Below are 24,293 nucleotides of genomic sequence, written 5' to 3' on the forward strand. Positions count from 1 at the left end.
CTATTTTATAGTATAATTGCTATAGGAAAATTACATTGGATTTATATTATTTCTGCTTCTGAAGACTTTTCTAAACATTTTATTGACTGTGATCCTGAATACTATATGTATAAGCAGTTTAACTTCATTTTGCTTTAAATTGTTTTCTAAAAATAGCTTTTAATGTGAGAAATAGAATAAATAGCCCTATATTAGCCGTTAGAACAATAGAAATCTTGAGACAGTTAGCCCATTCGATTGCATATATACATACATACAATAATTCATTTATTACTTTAATTCCTTCAGTTATTAAATATACATTGATTAATTATTTTAGTTATTTAATGGATATAGGGTCTGGCACAAATAATGCCCTTTATTTATTACAAAGTGTTTTATTACAGAATCATAAGCATGTAGTTTTGTAACATAACAATATCATACTCAAGCACACCATATGACATTTTAGGTGAAATGTTCAAATTAAAACTATAAATTTCTACACCCATATTATCCTACCAACCACACTCAAGCAGGCATTACTTCTGCCAGACCATATATTTATTGAGTACCTGTAATGTACTAGACACCAATGGTAGATATATATTTTTGACTAGTGCTTATAGTGCTTTCCTTCATGGGACTCAAGACCTCAACCACATAATCTGAGCCAATGAGATTACATTGTCAGCTCTGGTAGGTTTGACATCATAATAATCCATGCTTTGTCTAAAACACCTCTCACAGTACCTAGATGATGAATAAGCAAAATCAGACATTATAAACTTGCATCCTAAACTTTTTTTGTGGTCCTGCTTTATTGTAAGTGTCCTTATAACATTCTGTCCTATATTTTCTGAAAATTATTAAAAGAGGAAAGATTGATTCCACAAGTTCCATCCAAATTTGCAGTTTTCACAGGAAGGAATAGAGAAAAGTGTTTTTTCATTCCATTGAATTTTTTTCTTTTAAAAGTAGCAGAGGGAATAGAAACATTAGCATTAATTATTCATGAGTTTAAGTAAATACATCATATTTTCAGTACATTTTAATGGTCTATTTTTTAAAAAGTCTTCTTGTATTCCAAGTGTTTTATAGTTTAGTTTATCATTATTCAGTCCGCCTGTTACCAAATTATAACATGAAAAGTTAAAATAAGATTTCTTTTTTAAAAAGAAAATATTTTATTTATTTATTTTTAGAGAGAGAGGAGGGGAAGGGGAGAGAGAGAGAGAGAAACATCAGTGTGTGGTTGCCTGTCACGCCCCCTCTACTGGGGACCTGCCCTGCAACCCAGGCATGTGCCCTGACTGGGAATGTGACCCTTTCTTTGGTCACAGGCTGGTTCTCAATCCACTGAGCCACACCAGCCAGGGCTAAAATAAGATTTCTTAAAAATATTATAAATACTTGGTAGAATATCTTTTTATAGCAAATCTAGTTTTATTTTGATTTATTAATAAACCTATATTGTTAATATTTTTAAATAGATGTATAGTGGCATTCCTTTTTTTAAAATTAAATGACATTGAAGCATGCCCATTGAAAATGAAGTTCCTCCTCTTACCAGGGCCTGCTCTGAGTGCTAACTGCTGCCTTTCTCTGTGGCCGTTGTTAATACTTAGGTTGACACTTTTTTTAGACCAGATGTGTGTATGTGTGTGAGAGGGACAGAAACAGAGTCAGAGACAGACTGAGACTCTGTCTTACATAATGTGATTGTACTCTACATAGTGTTCTGCAACTTGTTTTTTTTTAACTCATACATTACTGGTATCCTTCAATGTCATTATATTCAGAAATACTGGTCTATTTTTGAATAGCTGTTTTAGAGAACGTAGATCAAAATACTATTTAAAGGCTTTTTTTTTCTAGCCACCAAAATATTCTTCATTATTAAAAAGCTTCATTAAAACCTAAAAACTTTTGTATAACATTTTGTGACCCAGACTTCCCAGACTTCAAAACATTATTATACCTGAGAAATTGTAAAAGGAAAATCCAGGTTGTTTCTTTCAGTGAAGTAGCTACTAGGCTGGTCCTTAAAGAACAAAGTTATCAGCACAAATAGGAAACTGAAATTACTGTAGCTAAAATGTTCTTTGTTACCACATGAATTGCAAAGGCCCAGTGATTCTCTATTCAACACTACTGTGTGTGAATTAAAATATTGTAAGCATTTTGGTTTTAATGCACCACTTTGAAACATTATTTGATGATAGCAACTCTTTGTTCAATATCTGCCATAGTGCTCAACTTTTAACATGACAAACTCCCTACCTTTTAGCCAAATATGCATCTTTCCTCTGTGATCTGACCTCAATTTATACTTAAAATCTTATTACTAATTGCTTTCTTCCACAAGACACTTGTTCAAATTGAATATTTTGTGTACCCAGTAATGCTTAGCGTGTTCTTTTCTATGGCCCTTGGTTATGGATGCAATTTCAGCTTCCTTCTAGCTCAGCCTTTCAAAGAGGTTTTTGCTAGGAAAACTTTGTATCAGGTTAGGTTTTGGATCCTTTTAAAACTTTTTTCTATGGTGTTCAACATTATTCATTTTAAAAAAGTCTTAAGAATCACACCTGTACACTTTTAATGTCTCATTTAAATCCTCTCTTTCTGAAACCTCTCATAATCATCTTACTTAGAAGTAATTTCCCCTTCCTTTGGCCTTCTCTGCCAGTATCTGACCTACCTTTCTGTCATTGTGATATAAAAATAGTAGTACCAGTAGTAGCAGCAGTAAGATAAGACCTCAAGAGCTCCCTTGTACCAGGTATTGAGCTTGATGCTTGCAATGCAGTGCTTAACTCACAGTACCCATGAGTCACATATTACAATTATCTGTGTTTTAGAGACAAAAAACAGAACTTAGACATTAAATAATCTCTCCTAGGTCACATAAAACAAGTGACAGAACCAGGTCCCATCACCACACTATTTACTACTACACTTGCTGCCTGTAACTCGTTTCTTGTGAGACAGACTGGTTTGAATTTAACGAACTTGTAATTAACTAGTGTATAACATTAAGTTTGAAACTTTTTTTGAAGTTTCACATTTATATTCCATTAAGTTTTATTACTGTTGTGATGCTATTTTTTTTTTCCTGACAACATTCTTGTTACCAGTGAGTAAATTGAAAAAACTATCAGGTACCAATTTTGCATTTTCCTTAGGTTCCCTAAAACATTACAAGCTGGATGGATGTAATATTACAGATATTAGAGACATAATTTATAGTGTAAACTCTAATAACCCTAGTGCTTGAGTCCTCTGACCCTTAAGAGTATTGAACATAGAATCTATTTTAAAAGAATTTTCAATTAGGTTATACTTAATACTGCATTTGATCTACAAAAATTGCTCCCTAGGTAATACTTTTGATTATAATCAAAATTTTTCCTTCATCTGCTATGAACTTTGAAGTGATTCATGACCAGATCTAAATATATACATAGATTGCCTTACTAATAACCTCAGTATATTTTTGTGATTTTTCTTTCATGAGATATTTTAAGTCATTATAAAACATACTTATAAATCTTTTTATTTTACCTTCATATAATTTAGTGACTACTCTAGTTTTATCGCAAAGTTATGAAAAATGGGAGATAACTTAAAGCTTCTTTTTCTTCCCAGAGTATTCTTATATACAATTTTTCTCTAAATTGTGTTGAAGAAAATACCAATTTTATTATTTTTAAAACAACTATGTTTTATTTGTTCACATGTATTTTTCATACACTGAGATTATGTCAAAGTTGAATAAGTTTGTTGTGAAGGTTTCTTATAACTTTGGCTTGTTTGCTAATCATATGCAATTGAAAAATCTTGTGTTTAAGCTACATATCTGAAAATAAGGCTTACAGAATTAGATATGTAAATTTGGAGGCCATTCAAGATTTTATGTGGACTCCCTGTATCATTGCTCTTTCATATTGTGTAAAAATTCACAAGATCTTTTAATACCTACTCTAAAATATAAAAACAAACTGATGACTCTAACAATAAAATTTACTTTATACTCTTTCCAGATTATTTAAGAGAATTTTAAAATATTTAAAACAGAACTTTTTTCTTTTGTAGTATTTTTAATTACAAAGTTTCTTAACTTTCATCTTTTACTTGAGAGAACGATATGCTTCTTGTATATAATTGGACATTTGTGAACTTCTGCATAAAGCTTTTGGTTCATGCCATAAATATTTGTGGGTCTTCAGATGTCCCTTCTGCAATTCTATCTGTGACTAATTTATCCCATAACTCCTTACAAACTTTGTCAGTTGTTGAGTTTTTCAGCCATGTCTTTCTTGCAGACATTTGCTAATCCTTTTTAGTGCATTCAGTACTTAATAAATTTGAATCAACTATTGGGTTTCAGTGTCTCTCCATAGAGAATTTCATTCTCTTAAATATTGTTTACAAGCGTTATGTGAGAAATTCACAGTAATTTTGCCCAAGACCTAAAGACATTTTTAAAAATATAGTTTCTGACAGGTGCGTGTCTGTGGCAGTTTAATTCATGGAATTTTACCTTTAAAGAATTATAAAAGTGAAGGGAATTGATTTATTTTTACTCTTAGAAGACTTGTATTTGCAGAATTAACTTTATTTTGTTTTACATGGATGCTTAAACAATACACATATGTTCAAACAATCATTACTGAAGTATATGATCAGTAGAAATTCATAGATGAGATTAATGTCCTTTCATAGATAAGTTTAACATTAACTCCCAGATACATTGTAAAAATTAAATTCTAAATATCTCCAAAATACTGTATCTTCCCCTACCAACCTTTAATTTCTTCTTAATTTTCTTTCTTTATATGTGTTTTCAAAATATTGTGTTGGTTTTTGGCAAGGTATATTTCATATCTAGTGACATTATGTTCCTAATCCTATAATGCTTAGTCTTGGTTTTAAATAACTGCCTTTGAGCAATTCAGATACATTAGGATGGTAGGTATTTAGAGTAACTCGCCTAAAAGCTTTGTTCAAAAATACTATTGGCAGACTTTTCGTCCCTGTCGTGTTCTTCAGCTGATCTAGTATGAAGGCTTTGGATTTATATTTGGCCTCACCAAAGTAACTGCGTCTTTTGTGGCTTCCTGTAGCAGGATGTAGGTTTCCATCAATGTGTTTCTATTTGCTGCCAAAAGCCACCTCAATAACAGTGTTGAAAATGACTATAACTTCTACTGTCATTTTTGGAATGTTATATTAAATGTATTTAACCCTTTTTATTGATATTTTCAATACATTTCTGTAGAAATTCATGTTGGAAAAAAAGTAAAAGTAGAGTGTGTTTGGATTTACATTGTAACAGTTTTTTATTATAAACTTAGAAAATCTCTTACGTTTCTTTCAAATACATTCTGGTTATATAAAATACAATGGATATGTACTATCTTATGTATTCCCAATTCTGTTGTCATTGAGGCAATAACATTATCATGTGAAATTATTACCTAATCATATCTGGGCTTAAAGACAAGTGAGAGAAGGTATGTTTTACCTTTAAGATGCATCTCCATAGTTTCTGGAATATAATGACTGTTCACTGGCATCAGTGACATAGAAGACAGCTCTTCAAAAACAGTAAAACAGTGTGCTACTCTCTAAGTGTCTGATGTAAAGGAAGAATAACACTTTCTGTCACTAATAAGAAGCATAATTGGTAGGTACAAAATAGACAGGGGGAGGTTAAGAATAGTATAGGAAATGGAGAAGCCAAAGAACTTGTATGAACGACACATGGGCACTAAGGAGAAGGAGTGCTGGTGGGAGAGGGGTGAAAGGCAGAGGGGGATAAAGGGGAAAGAATGGGACAACTGTAATAGCATAATCAAAAATACATACTTTAAAAAAATACTGTAACTGAGGAGTACCCTGTATGTTTATTCCTATAGTTTTTCATATAATGTAATCTACTCATTATTGTAAGGGGATGATAGAAAATGAATGGAGGGAGGGAGGGAGGGAGGGATGGATGAATCTATCTTTGATCAGCTTTGAATTTAAGAAACTTGTATATGTAAGCTGCAGTGTTGTCTTTGTAGTTGCAATTTGAGGAAGACCCATTTTACCCTGTGTCTATTTCCAGACAAGTTCTTCATATCCCTTCCACAAATATGGAAGCTAATTTAAAAAGCAAGTTAAGAAGCAAGCATCTATATATTCATTTAATATGAATTATTAATTAATTATAAATACCTCTACTAACGTAGTAATAAATTAACTACACATTGTATAGGAGCACTTGCTAACCACTAATAGGATGCTACTATGCAAAAAATTCTCATAATTTTTATGAGATCAAGTAAATTATTATTTTCCTAAAGTACCAATTTAAATAGTAACTGTTAAATACACATACTTATCTTTATTTCTTATTCTATCCCATGTTCACTGAGGTCACTGTCCTAAAATAAATAGTGCAGTTTTACTTGTTTTATTTATTAGAAATATTTAGCCTCTGTTTGGAGACCATACATTTTCTCTGGTGAAGACAGGCATTTCCTCAGCCTGAAATACCTCTTTGCTCATCATTTCTAACATTAAGCTTTGAGCAAAAACTAGATACCTGAGAATCATCCCACACTAACAAAGATTATGAAAAATACAAATGTGATTGTAAAAATAGATAAAAATAAAATAAGCACATAACAGATGTTTTCTTATTTGTACTTTTTCATATCTTCTTACTTTTTAATCAGTTATAACGTACGTACAAGGAAAGTGTGTATGTAAGTCACTGTGTACAGCTCGATGGGCTTTTTTTACATGTGGACATCGTCGTGTTGCCACCACCAGGGTCCCGGAAGTCTCCCTCGTTCGCGTCCCGCCCGGTGCTCTGTGCTCCAGAATTAACCACTGTCCTCAGCTCTGTAAACTGTAGTTTAGTTTTGACATAACTCAATATAAAAATGAAGTTTTAGGTTGTGAAAACTTTTTCTCAACATAATTTACTATTTCTACATCTATTTGACATTGTTTCTGAGCCAACGTCAGGTCTTATAATTCAAAATAGAAATATTTTGAGCAGTGTTTAAAGTTTAATTTTTAAGTTCAGTTGGTTCTATCTTAATATCAAACAGTATATTCATTTACTATGATATTTTTCATGTAAATAACTAATGAATGTAAGGAAAAAATAAAAACTGTATGTATAAAGTTAAAAATTTTTATTTAAACATCTGTATTCATTAGACAAATTCCTAGGATACACCTTAGTAACTTTGATTATAATGTGAACTTCTTAACAAATTTCTGTGAATTTTATTTACTGTTATTTAGTGCACGTTGTCATGTACTTATGTACGTGACATTTGTATGTCATAGAATACATAGGTCCTCAAAAGGGAAATAATGCTTTGTGTTTGAGGCTTCCAGTGTCCTCTCACTGAATGATGGTCATCCAGGTATGGGTTTGATAAACTGACACAACAGTGAAAAGAATTCCTGTCCCATGTCAGCTTATCAAACACACTGTGGACAGCATGTCTTTAGCATCTGAATACATTCCCAGTCATTTAATTTCTGAATAGAAATCGCGAAGCTCATGTTCAGTGAAACACAACCTCAGTATTTCCAGGTGATTTTAAAGAACACCTGTTAAAACTGAGGTATAGTACCACTAAACTTTAAGAATGATCCACAAACTAGGAAAATAATAACATACATGGAGTTATAGAATTGCAGTGTCATTTATTTAGTGTTGGGAATATATGTTTATAAAATATACAGTAAAGTAATGACTTAATATCCTATTATTCTGGTAAACAGTTACAAATTATGCTGTAAACACATTTATACTAGAGAGTAAAACACCAAAATCAAGTATGTTTTGATTTTTTTCTACCCTAGTTTATATCACAACAGATAACCGCCTGGGAAAGTTATCTTTCAACCTGAATCTGTCATAGTTTTTTTCCCCCAACTTGATTTAATCATTTTACTTGAAAATGTTTATCCTCAGAACTTTAGCCACCTTCATTATGAGTAGTGTGCCAGAATCATTTGTACATTTTTGAGGTTAAGTATGGGTGTTCTAAAAAAGATTATTTTAAAATTTATTCTTGGTACCATAAGGATATTCTGGTGGAAATCCAACCTAGAAAGTGATATAGGTCAAAACATATATACTCATATACTTGTGTACATGAGTATTTGTATATATTTATAATAAAATAGTTCAATCTGTACATTAATGGGTGGATTTGCCTGATACTGTATCATACACAATGTGAAACCACTTTCCAAGTGTATTTTCTACCCCTTCCAAACCCTTCGAAGAAGAAATTACATCATGCAGTTCCAGTACCTCGTCAGGGGAGCTCCATCTCTGTGCCGCGGGAGAAACGTGGTGCAGCAGTGCCGAGCCCAAGTTGCTCTCCTCTTTCGGAGAAAATTGCAGTATCCAAGAGCTTTTTTTAACAAGGGACTATTTTTAAATGTGTCTGGTCACCTCAAAGGATATGTAGGGCATTTCCTGCCAGTAGGATTAGAGGAAGGAAGTACCAGGCCAAATGTTTGATGTGTGATGTACTGTAATTCCTTTCATGTGTTCGGTGGCTTTTATATGTTGATCAATGTTCTGCTACCAATTGTGACCCTGGTGTGGTCCAGGGCATTAAAGTGAGACCATCCTTAATGTATAGGGTCATTAACTGTACCTAGCAGCACTATTATAATTAAGGATACTGGTTTTTTAAATAACCACCTCTCATTTTCATTAAAGTATTTATTTTTTCATAATTGGATAATCCTTTTAGAGACAGTGATTCCCATGAAAGAAATGATTCAGTGTCAGAGACTGCCAATACTTACAGCACTGTAGGTAGATGCTCTTTTAGTTCCTCATTTCACCTTGCGTAGCTGGTTACAGCATTTTCTTCCCATAGTCTCCTGTGGGGATACAAAGTTCAAGATGGAAGCTAGCTTTAAAGTGTAGTTTTCCTGGGTGTGTATGTCTTACAGGCAGTAAGTATTGACAAAATCGCTGTCAGCAATATTATCTACCTTTATAGAAACAGAGTTGATGATTACACATGTTCTTCACTATTCTAAGATCACATATGGAGAACCAGTAAAATTCCAAATTGCTATAGGTTTAGGCTGTTTTATAAACAAAACTGAACAACAGCTTCTGATTATATGTAATGGCAAAAATTTGATAACAATCTGATTGCTTAGCTGTAGACAAATGGTTAATGCAATAGTATATTCATTTGATGAAATTCTAAGCAACCATCGCACAGATAATATGTGTGCCTATTAACATGAAATATAATTGAGCTATTTGTTAGGTGAGCAAAAGGTTTTTAAAAATGTATGTATAGTGTGATCTTATTTATATACATGTTTAAATGTGAATGGCAGATAGCCTAGATGGTTACAGCCAAGTTTCCTGTGATTATTGGTCTGTGAGAAGTTGTTTTTCTTGCATTGATTTATGGCTATATTCTAGGGTTGTGTGTTTTTTTGGACTAATTCAAATTCTGCAATTACAGTTTAGAAAGTTTAGAATGGCTGTTCTATATCTATTATTCTTTAAGTCTTCATATATTATTTTACATTTTCAGTTTTTTATTTACTCAGTGTTAAACATATGAAAATAGATCCTTTATTCTTTCATGTTCATCTTTTCTGTTCCCTCTATATTTGCTTTTTGGTACTTTATAAACTTTATTTTTAGCACATCACCCATTAGTCACTCAGCACTCAGCAGTGGTGATTCTAAAGAAATGTGTGCTCTCTTCTGACGTGTGTGTGTGTGTGTGTGTGTGTGTGTGTGTGTGCATTTGTGTTTGTATTGGTGCTTATTTGTTCATTTGAGGAACCAGTTTAATCGTTTCCCCTCATATGAGTATGTGGATAATTTCAGTGTTTGTCTTTGTCTCTCTTTCAGTGCTGGTGTCAGATAAAGTATTTTGCACTCATTTGACTAAGACTACAGGCACGCACTAACTGCCAAACAGGCTCTTCCTATAATATTGAAATAATAGCTTGGTTTTCTTCCTTACATAATAAGTCAGTTGTATTATGCCATTTATTTCCTCAAAAATATCTGTGAATATTTATCATTTAACAGCTATTTGCAAGGTATAGGTCTACACTGATGATAAAAATATTCACGGTTGTTACCTTCATGGCATATAGTTTAATCATCTTTGTAATTATACTTAAAGTATATTAATTGATTGATTTTTTTAAACATCATTTTCTCAAGGTAATGAAATATGTGACACATTTAAAATGTTAAGGAAGAACCCACTGAATTTTTATATATCCTTAGTACATTGATGTAGCATCTACACTTGTTTCATCTTGTAGAATAGAAAGTACTTCATTAGTTTTGAAAGTTAAAGTCATTTTCAGGTCATGGCTTATGATCTTAATGTTTAACATCAGAATAATCATGATAGTATTGTAAGCACAATAGGGTACAAAGTAAAACAAAATTTAATAACTATGACCTTTACCAGTAATTTGCAAAAAAATTATTCAGTTGGCCTTTTTTAAGAAATGTACTAATTTTTTCACATTCTTTTGCATATTTTGTAACATGTTAAATATAAATATACAATGTATATAATTTAAAACTATGTTAATGTTGAAGGAGAATTCTGTATTCAATATAGAAGTGATTTTATTAGTATATACAAAATATGAATAGCCAATAGTGTGCTTGGGAAAGAAAGTATTTATACCTAATAAAAACTGATATGCTGAATAAATATAGTGGATAATTGTTAGAGAAACTGGGAACAGACAAGATGCTTAGAAATAAGTATAATGATGGCTCCTCTTATTGGAAGCAGCCATTCTTAGTGTAGGAATATTCTGTTTCTTCTTTTTGGTGCCCTAAGTTAGAAAACACATCTTTATTTATTATAAATAGTTATATTTGTAAGGAATACTTTAGAAAGTTCACAAAAAGAAGAGAAATTTAAAATTTACCACAAGCTAAGGTAAGAGTCATTTTTTTTGGTGGTATCTCCTTAACACCTGTTTTACCTCATTATTTCTCAGATCATAAATTTAATTTTGAATGCTTTTGCCTCTGCACACATGCTAAGCTGTGAAAAATATCCTTTTATTCCACCACTTCCATGTCTCAATTTTATTGTTAAATGTTTCCTATCTCTTCCCCCGACTTTTGACCATGTCTTTTTCAAATAAATTTTTGAATTTGAAGAATTCATAAGTAAAATGAAATTTCATTTTATCTACATCAGTTTCTTTTATATTTCCTTTGATAGATAAAAAAACTTTCTTGTGTTTATATTCTCTGAATTTTCACTGTGGTCTTGAATCCTATTTTGAATAACTGTACATTGATGTTTTATATGTTTGTCTTTGATATCATTCAACATTTTCTCTTCTGTTACAAGGTTATTTTCTTAAAATGTCGTGGCATAGAGCACCACTAATGGTTAAATATTTATGTAGCCATTATTCTGTTTGTAAAAACTACCAAAATACAGAGAGAAGCCTGCTTGGGGCTCTAAATGTACCTGCCTCCCTTCACTGACCCATTTCTTCCCATCTGTCTGGCATATTTGCTCCAGTTCAACTTATCACCTAGTTCCAACTTTCCTGTGGAGCTTCCCTCTGGGTACCATAGACCCAAAAGACCTTTGTATGAGAAGACCTGTTACCTAACATCTGTAATCAAGATGTGATTAATTACATGGATATGAGTTACTTACGTACATCTAACAAATGTACATTGTTGGATTTTTTTTTTTTTGTATGTTGGCTTAGTTGTCCCTTTGCCTTTTCTGTTTTAATTGTAGCTGAGAAAATATCCAGGGGTAATGTGTTCAGGAATTAAGCTGTCTATTAATATTATTTATCTGATATTAAGATTATAAAACAACTTGTTCTTTGGTATCGATTAAAGCATACATAAAATTTATTAGTGAAATAAGAAATAACTTAAAACATTTTGATTAAATAGTTTATATTTTACTGACTAAAATCAGCACTGTAATTATGGCATGGTATTTAATCAACTTCATATATTACTAACAATAAGCATATCACATTTATTATCTCCATATTTTTATATTTTTTACCATGTTAAGGCATTGATGTCCCAAGTAAATAAAAATATCTCTATTTTTGAAGAAGATAGGGGAAATTTTTTTATATTCTTAGTTTTCTGAAGAAGAAAAAATGTCTTTATATTATAAATGATGTAGTAGTATTTCACTTCCTAGTGATATAGGTAGTGATTTATTTTACACTTCATTAATTCCTGAATGCATGAATGAAGTACTATATTTGGAATTTTTATCTATAGTAATATATAACATTCTAAACCTAATTATTTCTGTAAATCTGGATAGTGTTCAATCCTAGATTTAATGGAGACCTTTTTGGAACCTCATCTTATGAGATTTAAGTGTCTATAGGAAAAAATTTTCAAAAGAAGAAAATTCTACTTCCAAACCTTGGAAATTAGCACAAGCCTTAACAATATATACATTTATTATTAACAAGAATATCCTCAGAATTTCCCTGTTGCAGTATTGCTGTTTAGAATCATAGAGTGCCCTAATTCATGTACATGTAACTAATCTCACATCTTGATTGTAGGTAGTAGGTGCCAGAGGTTACAGTAAAGTCTTTTGGGATAACCAGATGGAATCTCCATAAAAGAGTTAGAATTAGGTGATATGTTGAATTGTAGCAAACATGCCAGGTAGAGGGAAAGAAAGGTTCAATGAAGAGAGGCAGGTATTAATACATTTAGAAATCCAACTTCTCTCTGTATCAGAGGATTGGTTAAAGGGGATAGAGAAAGAGAGGTGACAAAAGTGATTGAGATAAGACTGTGGAAGTTTTGAATTCTGGTTACAGAACTTTTGCTTTATTGCTTGGGTGAATGGGAAGGCCCTACCTATTTTTTTAAATCAAGTTTGTACTGTTTGGGGGAGTATTAAACACAGTGAGAAGCACATACACTATAACAGATGCTTAAACAGCACGGATTCTGCAGTTCCATCCATGCTGTTGCAAAGGGTATAAACTCTTTTTTTCTCTCTGCTGTGTACCAGTGAAATAAGGCAGGCAGTGAGGGACAAATACTATATCTCACCTTTAACTAGGATATAATCAACAAAAGAAAAAAGCAAACAAAATATAACCAGAGTCATTGAAATTAAGAACAATCTAACAATAGCCAGAGGGGAAGGGGGGGCAGTGGGGAGAAGGGTTTTCAGGAACTACTATAATAAAGGACATATGTACAAAACCGAGGGGGAGGGTAGAAGCAAGGGAGGGAGGTGGGTTTGGAGGGGGTGGGTGGGAGGGGTGGAGAGAAAATACAGACTACTAATTGAACAACAATAAAATAATTTAAACAAATGAAAAGTCTGACCACAGTGAAAAAAATAAAAGTCTTTACAGCTGGGGTGGAAAAAAAAAACATAGATTCTGGGTTGAGACTGCCTAGATTCATGTTCCAGGCTTTCCACTCACTAGACACTTGGATCTTGACCAGCAGAGAGTACTCAGCTACCCAAACCTGCTTATCTGTAATATGTATTACCTACCTCGTGTGACATCGTGTGACATGAGGATTACATAAATCGATGCATGTGAAGTATTTAGAACTTGACTGACACATAGTAGGTATTCCGAAATATTTCTGAATACTTATTTGTATTAGCTGTCATACTTAATAACAGATTGGATTTCACCTCTCATTCTTGCTTATGCAAAATTAAATAAGTAAACTATCACTGACAAAGTAAGAAATTATAATATTTTACATTTAAAAAGGCCAAATTTATCCCACCTACCCAAGAAGCTTATGTTTAAAATTTCCAGATAATATTTTCTTCATAGTATTAAGATGTATTTAATACTAGTTAACATTTGCGTAGTGTTTTATAGTTTGCAGAGTACTTTCACATATTTTACCTCCTTTGGTTTTCACTGCAGCTCTAGGCCTTTTTAGTACGATTTATTCACATTTAAAGCCCAAGATCACATAGCTAGCTTGGGCTTTTAACAACTGCATTATAGTTCTGATTGGCCTTTTTACTGAAACGACTACATCTGAACAATATAGAGAATAAGAAAATGCATCCTATACCCATTGCCTGTCTGTATTCTGCCTCATGCTTTTTTAACTCTACCTTGTATATGGAAAGCTCATCAGTTGGTTATTCATAATCTCATTCACAGATTTTTACTGCACTTGAATAGTCGACTGCATGAATATGCCCAGATGTATGTCTTTGCTTCTATGAATGCATGTATACGTTTTTAATTTTTCTCTATAACAGTGTTAAAGTGACTACTCAACATTCTTTTTGTTCATATACATAATAGTTTCTCTAGGTCAGTGCTTTACAAAAGAACTTCCTGTGATAAAGGAAATGTTCTATATCTACACTGTCTAGTACAGTAGCCAAATGTGTCTGTTGAGTACTTAAACTGTGACTGCGGTGAGTAAGCAATGGAATTTTTAATTGTATGAGCACTCTTAACTTACTCTCAGTAGACATGTACTACAACTGGTAGCTATTGAACAGCATGGCTCTAAGGTATTTATCAGGACAGGCATTCCTAAATTCTAAGTTTAGCATGGCTTCAGCTCTGTTGGATGTCATCAGATCATTTTCCAAAGCGACTCTATCAGATTTTCGTTTCCAGTAGCTGGGTGTCAGAGTTGCCATTGTTCAACTCCGGCAAACTCTTCCCATCACTACTGTTGTATTAGACACTACGAACAGTAGTGTCTCTGCCCTGGTTGTGAGCAGAGCGCCCTTGGGAAGAAATGTGTTCTCTGGAACTGGAAGCGACAACTTAATGTGATTGGATGTATAGATATGTGTCCTTTAATGTATGATGATGGAAGGGCACTATGCTACTATATCATAAGGGGAAATTCACCAAAATTTTAAATCAAATGTTAGATTGTGAGCTTACTGCTGACTAGAATATTCTGGAGTGGTACCTTTCTTTAAAGAAACCATCTCTTTCTGATATTTTTGTAGGTTAAGATATTTGTATTTTTAACATAATGTATTAATAGATTTCCTGAATGATTGCTACGCTTGTTGAAACTACTGTTTTCCTTTACAAATAAAGAGACTTGCTTAATGATTATTGTATATGAATCTGAGAATCTTGACCTATAATCTCTGTTCTTCTTGACCAGTTCTGTGAAATGTGTGGGTCTGAAGCAACTCCCTATATTATAAACTATGGAAGATGATGTGGCAGCATTTTAAAAAAGGCACTGCCTTGCTATATACCAAATCTAAAGGTCCTCCTCTCACTACCTTCTTGTTTTAAATCCACTCTAGTTTACCCTTGGGAATATTGTCTATATAAAGCTTAGTTTGAAATCTCTGTTCTTCACCCAACTATATATCATACATACACATTTTAATAAAGTATAATCTTGTGTTTTCTTTTGAAAACCAGTTCTCATATTGTTAAGTATAGAAAAGAGGCAGGAGAAAGAACTGAATCTGTAGTCGGAGATGTGGTTTGCAGTTGCGGCTCCACTAAGTCCCAGCCTCCTTGTTTAAAGCATCAGCACCCGGAAAGTAGAGCCTCCCTGGAGCACCCGGTGGGTGGTGATTTACCTGAGAGGATATTGGAACGCCCTTTGCAAACCATTAAATTGTGTACAAACTTAAATTGGTATTATTTATATTGATACTATTTTATATGTTTATATGTTTTGCATCATACAATAAAACACTTGATAGTTTGGAAGGAGAATGGCAGTCTTGTGGAATAAAAGAATGTAATTAAAGAGAAAACTGTTGGAATGATAAAAATTACAGGCATACTATAACAGTGAGTTCAGTAAGAGATAAAGGGTGATTTCTTTGGTAAAATTTTATTAAAGATTTCCCAAGCTATTTAGATTTAGAAATAGTATACAGGTAGTGCAACTGTTAAAGCTATAATTTGCTTTTTATAAATACTTGTATAGGGTTACAGTGTTTTTTTTATTATAGAAGGTACTTAGAAAATTACAAAGAACCTACGTTTGTATGTAATTATATGGTACTATGAACACTTCTAGTCTATTAAAACTTTATTTTTAATTACTCATTAATGTGTTTAATATACCATTAGTATTGTTGACACTCTTTAGCTGAGTAAAACAGTGTCAATTCTGAGTTCTGATTTAAATGACAACTTAAAATTTTTTTAGTTTTATTGAATTTATTGATGTAACATTGGCTAATAAAATTATATAGGTTTCATATGTATAAGTCTATAACACAGCATCTGTATATTGTAATGTGTGTGCACCTCCCCAAGTCAAGTCTCCTCCCATCACCATATATCCCCTTCATCCTCATCGGCCTTCCCACACCACCTTGCCTTCTGGTAATCACCATAATGTTGTCTGTGTCTATGAGATTTTTTTAATATTTATTGTATGTTTTTCATTACCATTTCTTAATCATTTCACCTGTTTTGCCCATCCCACAACCCCCTCTCTGCTAACAGCTATCAGTCTGTTTCCTCTATGAGTCTGTTTCAATTTTACTTGTTAATTTTGTTCATTCAGTTCCACATATAAATGAAATCATATGGTATTTGTTTCCCTGACTGGCTTATTTCACTTAGCATAATATTCTCCAGGTCCATCCAGGCTGTCACAAAAGGTAAGACTTACTTCTTTTTTATGTCCACGTAGTATTCCATTGTGTGAATGCACTATAGTTGTTTTATACACTCATCTGCTGATGGGCACTTGGGCTGCTTCCATATCTTGTCTACTTTAAATAATGCTTCTGAGAACATAGGGGAGCATATATTCTTTCAAATTAGTATTTGGAGTTTCTTTGGATATATTCCCAGAAGTGGAATTTGTGGGTCATAAGACAATTCTACTTTTAATTTTTGGAGGTAACTCCATACTGCTTTCTACAGTGGCTGCACGAGTCTGTATTCCCACCATCAGTGGACGAGGTTTTCCTTTTCTCCACATTCTGACCAACGCTTGTTTGTTAATTTATTGATGATAGCCCTTCTGATAGGTGTGAGGTGATACCTCATTGTGATTTTAATGTGCATTTCTCTGATGATTAGTAATGTTGCACATCTTCATATATATGTCTATTAGCCATCAGTAGAGCCTCTTTGGAGAAGTGTCTTATTTGGGTCCTTTGCCTACTTTTAAATTGGATTGTTTGTTTGTTGGGTGTTGAGTTTTATAAATTCTTTATAAACTTTGAATATTAACCTCTTATCAGATGTATAATTGGTGCATATATCCTCCCATTCAGTGGGTTGTCTTTTTATTTTCTTGATGGTTTCCTTTGCTGTGCAAAAACTTTTTAGTTTGATATATTCCCTTTTGCTTATTTTTCTTACATTTCCCTTGCCTGAGGTGTTATGTCAGAAAAAAAATCCTATGATATTTTTCATAGGGTATCATACCCTATGATATTTTTCATATCAAAAAATAATCATATATGAATATGATATTTCAAAAGTCTGAAGTTTTACTGTCTATTTTTTCTTCTAGGAATTTTATGGCTTCAAGTCTAACATTTAAGTGTTCAATTTCTTTTTAGTTTGTTTTTATGTATGGTGTAAGGAAGTGGTCTACTTTCATTTTTGCATGTATCTGTCCAATTTTCCCAACACCATTTATTGAATAAACTATCTTTACCCAATTGTATGTTCTTGCCTCCTAGTATTAACTGACCATAAATGCATGGGTTTATTTCAGGTGTCTCTATGCTGTCCCATTGACCTATATGTTGGTTTTTATGCCAGTATCATGCTATTTTGATTACTGGGGCCTTTTATCAATTGTACATCATTTTTATCTTAATGGGAATTATGTTGAAACTATATATATTGCCTTGAGTAGTATGGACATTTTAATGATGTTAATTCTTCCTATCCATGAACACAGTATGAGGTCTGTCTAGAACATATCCAGCTATGTACTATGAAAAATAGAGACATTTATTGAGGAAGATACAAGATACATGAAACATTGTACATGGGACAATGACACCTCAGTCCCCTTCAAACTAGGTACCTTGGGACCTCGCACAATTCTCCCAATTGCCATCTGCTACTCTGTCATGTTTTCCTGAATCTCATGGATGGTCTGAAATCTCTTCTGTCTCAAAGGTAATTTTAGTTTTTTGAAAAGCCAGAGGTCACAAGACACTAACTCTTGGTTGTAGGGGGACTGAGTTACCTGGGTGATTTGGTGTTTTATCAAAAAATCCTGCATGAAATGTGATGCATGAGCAGGCACATTGTCATGATGAAGCTGCCAATCATGAATTGCCCATAGCTGTGGGCATAGCTTCTGAGTCATCCAAATAGTTTTTGTGGAGGAATGTTCAAGCTTAACACAAAATTGGATGCAGATTTGTTGCTGTACTCGCTCATTTTAAATGTGACGGCCACACGGTCACATGCTCACTCAATGGCATCTACCGCTCCCACTGACTAGTACAGTGAAGTCGTCATTGTTCACACATGCACATTCTAGTCCTCTCTCCTTGGCTGCCAGGTTACATGGATGTTGGGCAAACCATCCTCTTTATGTTAGCAATGGCTGGACTTTTTCCAGATAGGCCTCAATATATGCTTCCTCTTATTAGTATCTTCTTCAGTTTCTTTCTTTATTGTCTTGTAATTTTACATGTACAGGTTCTTTACATCCTTGGTTAAATTTATTCCTAGGTGTCTTATTTTTGATGCAATTGTAAATAGAATTGTTTTCTTAGTTTTCCTCTCTGAGAGTTGAGTATTGGTGTATAGAAGTGAACCGTATTCTGGATATTTATTTTGTATCCTGCTACTTTACTGAATTCATTCATCAGTCCTTGTAGTTTTTTGATGGAATTTTTCAAGTTTTCTCTATACAATATCATGCCATCAGCAAATAATGACAGTTTTACTTCTTCCTTTCCAATTTTGATGCCTTTCATTTCTTGTTCTTGTCTGATTGCTGTGGCTAGTACCTCCAGTACTATGTTGAATAAGAGTGGTGAAAGTGATCATCTCTGTCTTGTTCCTAATCTTAAGGGAGAAACACTTGTAGTTTTGCCTATTAAGTGTGGTGTAGGTTGTGGTTTTGTCATATGTGCTTTTATTATGTTGAGTTTTGTTCCTTCTATTCCCACTTTGCTGAGAGTTTCTATCATAAATGGGTGCTAGATTTTATCAAGTGCTTTTTCTGCATCCATTGATATAATTGTAATTTTTATTCTTCATTTTGTTCATGTGATACATTTTATTGTACTAACCTTGCATCCTCAGGATAAATCCCACTTGTTCATACTGTATAATCTTTTTAATGTATTGTTGGATCTAGATTACTAATATTTGTTTGAGGACTTTAGCATCTTTGTTCCTCAGGAATATTGGCCTATAATTTTCTTTCTTGGTAGTATCTTTATCTGGTTTTGGAATTAGGATAATGCTCATCTTGTAAAATGAGCTTGGGAGTCTTCCCTCCTCTTGAATTTCTTTGAGTAGTTTGAGAAGGACAAGTGTTAGCTCTTCTTTGAGTGTTTGGTAAAATTTACCTGTGAAGCCATCCCATCCAGGAGTTTTGTTTGTTGGGAGTTATTTATTTTTTATATTGGTGCTTCAATTTCATTAATTGTAATTCATCTATTCAGGTTTTCTGATTCTTTCTTATTCTTCCTGATTCAGTTTTGGCAGATTCTATGTTTGCAGGAATTTGTCCATTTCATTAAGATTGTTCATTTTGTTGGCAGCTGACTCCACAGTTTCAAAGCTCCACAAGAGTGGCGAGCATAAGGGAGTTCAGAGGGAGGGGCGACCTCTCCCCCCCCACCCCCTCGCCCCAGGCTGATGCCATAAGGAGGGGAGTACTCCACCCAGGAAAGATGGCTTCTGCAGTATGGGGAATGACTCAGCACAGGAATCCTGGTGGCTATCCCCCATCAGCATTCTCCCTGAGCCACCATCCCCAGTCTCTCCTCATGATACTCTGGTTAGCTCTACCCTCTCTCTGCCAGAGCCCAGGGTGAGTGGTTGCAAACTAGATTTTGTTCATTGGCTGTTTAAGAGTTCGTCTGTGTCTGTAGAAGACTCTTTCCCTGATGAACAGAATCCTTGTTGATTTTCACAGCCAGATGTTATAAGTGTGTTTTTTTCTGGATCTTTTGCTCTGGGCTGGGGAACGATGCTTGAGTTTGAAATATCACACTTCTCAGGGGGAACTTTTTCAGCAGATAATCTCCAGAATCTCAGCTGCCACCTGTGGGAGTTGGACCAGCCCCTTTTATATCTCCTTCCCTGTCAGTCTGGATGTGGCTTCTTCTGTAAATCATCCTCTTTATAAGGTTTCTCTTCAGCTAGTCTTCAGTTGGTTATTCAGGATGCTTGCTCTGTAGCCTAGTTGTAACTATAGTTTGGTCCTGGAAAGAGGTGAGTGTATATCCACCTTCTGTGCCACCATCTTGTATCCCCTCAAATAATTTTTGAAAGGAAGTCTTTGTAAATACACTTTAGGAGTAGCAGAGGGTGGGTAATGATTGATTAGTAGAGAAAGAAGGAATATGACAATAGCCAGAGAATTTCATTGACATATTCAAATGAGACACTCAAAATGAATTTGAAAAAAGAGACTGCTGACTACCAAAACCACCTGTTTTGAGTAAATGAAATAAAAAATGAATGAAGGTGTGAAGAAAACACCTGAATGGGAAAGGTGGTAACACTGTTGGATTAAAATCTGGCTGGTTCATGATTTATATAAATAGGAGTTACAGCCGTGGTAGATTTTACAGAAAAATCCTAAATCAGGAGGTTTGCCAAATATATATGTTACAGAAACAGTAGAAGCAAGTAGGAGGTCCACCTATCTCTTAATAAGGGTGTATTATGAATTTCATCTATTTATTTTGTTACTGTCTTCAGAGACATAAAGAACTCTGAAGAAACCTAATGAATGCCAAGGTTTTACTAAATTTACAGTTAGTCTTTCAGTCACCTATGTGGGAATTGCAGTAAACTTTACTGCTGACTTCTGGACTCGAATATATAAGAAGTTAACGTTTTTGCCAAGTATTTGCACCTTTTAGAAATCCTTGAGGATTTTATGTAAGCACATCTACAATATATTATTATAACATTCTGAAAAAATCCCATTTTGTCAATGAATTATTATATATTATTAAATTGAAGCTATGCAAATAAAAAGCACTCATTCTAGAATGTAATGTTTGAATATTAATGAAAGAGTAATATTTAAAATTTGCACTATTGTATTAGTATAACAAGGAAGAGATTGCCTAATCCTGTGAAAATCTACCATGTGTGTGTTATGCTATTTAAAAACTAAAAAGCTAGAATGACATTTGCTAATGCTTTTGATATTTCTTTTCTTTCTTATATACCAGCCTAACTTTTCCAGGCTTTCTTTTGTTGTTGTTACTGTTCTTTTCTCCTGTGAAGTTTTGTCAGTCTGTCTCCTTCACATCTTGTACTTGCAGAGGTCACTATTTGTACATACTTATGGAGTTTTGCATTTCTTCTGGTTAAATTTCATGTCATTGGTTTTTGATTCTTTGTTCCAATATTTTAGAATATTACAGAATCCTGATTCTCTCATACACTGTATTAGCAGTTCTTCCCAACTTTGTCATCTGAAACTTTGATTGTACTGATTTATATGAATTTATTAAAATTAATGATAAAAACTATTTAATTGAGCCAAATCCTCTGGCATTTTACTAGAAACCTGACTCCAAATAAATGTTATTTGGATTTGGTTTTAAACCAGCTATAAATCCATTTTACTGTGGTTTCATCAAGCCTATATTTCTCTGTTAAAAATGTATCTTAGTCATTTACACATCTTTCTAATGTTAAGTTCTATAACATTGATGCTTTTTTTGGTCTCACTTGTTATGGTAATACAACCCAACAAGGAAATCCATTTGGTTTGGCTTAATTTATTCTTAATTTATGTAACCCCTATTATATACCACTTTCTATTCTAAATTCTCAAAAAAATTCTGACAAACTAGTCATTGTTTTTTTGAAAATCAACATCATAACTAGTTTTTTATTTTACAAAATTGAAATAGCATTTTTATTTCTCTGTATTCTCATACATCTCTTTCTCAGTAATTTCTCTGATATTACACATGTTCTGCGGCCACATCAAGAAATTTTTCAATGCAGTGCATGTTCAGTTAGTGCATTTCTTTTGAACTTTGATTTGAGAGTTGTTTGGTGTACTTTGACATATTTTTCACCTTGACCATACATTGTATACCCTGCATCTTTTAAATCATTTTGCAAATATATCCTATTTATAACATTAGTGAGCAAATGAGGACTTAATCAGCTCAAGTCTGGGACTATTTGTTGAAGAAAAAAATTCAAAGCTCATGTTTCCTGAAGATAGACTGTGAAAATCTAATTTCTTATTTGTTTAACTAGTAAAAGTATTATGAGAAAATTCAAGCAGAAAGATATAAATATTTTATAGTCTAATGAAATTGCCTATACTTTAGCCATAAAAAGAAAAGAGTTGGTAAATTCTGCCATCATGTCATTATTTTCACTCGTATCATGTAGATTTGTACACATAATCACATAATATTTTATAACTAGAAAAAAGATTAATTTTAAAGGTGCCCCAGTATAATCATTTGTTAAGGTAAAATTGTTTATCATAAAGTTTCTATTAATTAATTTTAGTTTTTAGAAAGTGTAAATTTTTAGAAAGTAATTTAATAATTGGACAACTTTGTTTTCGCTCCTTTTATAAAACCACTTTGAGACTATTAAATATGTGATAAGTGTTTCATTAATTTATCACTTAATGAGACTGGAAATAATGAGAAACTTTTTTCTTTAGTTTTTAAAAATTTTATTTATTTATTTTTAGACAGTGTGGAAGGGAAGGAAAAAGAGAAAGGGGAACATCAATGTGTGGTTGCGACTTACATGCCCCCTACTGGGGACCTGGCTCAAAACCCAGGCATTTGCCCTGACTGGGAATCTAACTGATGACCCTTTGGTTCACAGGCCAGTATTCAGTCCACTGAGCCACACCAGCCAGGGCAAGAAATTATTTTCTTTAACTCAAAAAATTATCATAGGGCCTGTTTGATTAAACTGAAGTCTCTGTATCCTTGGTATACTTTTGGATTTTATAGTACATAGTAAGCAAAACCACTGGATTCGGTCTGAAAGCAGGCCAGTCAGCTCCTTTCTTATCCACTACAGTAATAACAATAAGCAAGTATCATTTATAGATACTAAGCATGTTCATTAAAGTTACCTAATTTACTCCAAAGGAAAACCTATATTGCTAAGGAACATTATTCCCTATGGAGGAAACTGATATTCACCGAGTTAGTTGAATTCTCCAAGGATCCAAGCTTTGTAAGCTTATAAGTGATAGACCAGAATGTGAACATAATTGCAACATTAAAATTATACTTTTAATACAGTAGTATTACACTGCATTTTCCTTGACCATGGGACCCTGAGGGTAGCCAGCGCTCTTGCAGATGTGTGCCAATCATCATATTTTAGAAAGGACTGGGCCCTGGGGAATGTAAGGGAATCGTAGGAAATCTATCTCCTTCACTAGAGATATAATTGGGAAGTACATATACTGCCCTTTGTGAATCAGTTATACTACTGAATACGTATAAAGCATAAAGTAACTAAAGGTGGATCCTTGGATATTACACATAGTGGAGAGGCAAACAGAAGAAAAGAATATAGTAAAGGGGACTAAAGGGCAATTGAGGGAGTGGGTAGCCACACAAGCTCATGGAATAAAATTTCAAGAATGGGCAACATTGTCCTGGCTGGTGTAACTCAGTGGATTGAGCATGGGCTGCGAACCAAAGTGTCGCAGGTTCGATTCCCAGTCAGGGCACATGCCTGGGTTGCAGGCCACGGCCCCCAGCAACCGCACATTGATGTTTTTCTCTCTCTCTTTCTCCCTCCCTTCCCTCTCTAAAAATAAATAAATAAAATCTTTTAAAAAATGGGCAACATTGTGATAATAATAGCTTCTAACATATAGTAATTATTTACTCTGCATCGATACTGCTTTACGTGCATTAACTCACATGACCCCACTCAATGACTTTGCTTTTCAAACAAGTGCACTGAAGCACTGAATCTTTAATTTGCCCAATAGCACCCAGTAGAAGGTGGCAGGGTCAGACTCGTGCATCCCAGCAGGCTAAATCTGTAGTCTGTGCTCTGCACCAGCGTGCGCTACTACCATGGTGAATTGTCACACGGCCAAGAACGTCAGGTGAATTAATGAC

The 24,293-nt window shown here is 33.6% G+C and overlaps 1 protein-coding gene across 2 annotated transcripts in view; it reads left to right on the forward strand.

The window, feature by feature from the left end:
- VPS13B (vacuolar protein sorting 13 homolog B) overlaps positions 1-24,293 on the forward strand; it is a 699,511-nt gene that overhangs the window by 373,945 nt on the left and 301,273 nt on the right. The gene's annotated exons all lie outside the window — the stretch shown is intronic.

This window comes from Phyllostomus hastatus, unplaced genomic scaffold, assembly GCF_019186645.2.
Source record: "Phyllostomus hastatus isolate PE091 unplaced genomic scaffold, TTU_PhHast_1.1 phas_scaffold_21, whole genome shotgun sequence".
In the NCBI taxonomy this organism is placed as follows: Eukaryota; Metazoa; Chordata; class Mammalia; order Chiroptera; family Phyllostomidae; genus Phyllostomus; species Phyllostomus hastatus.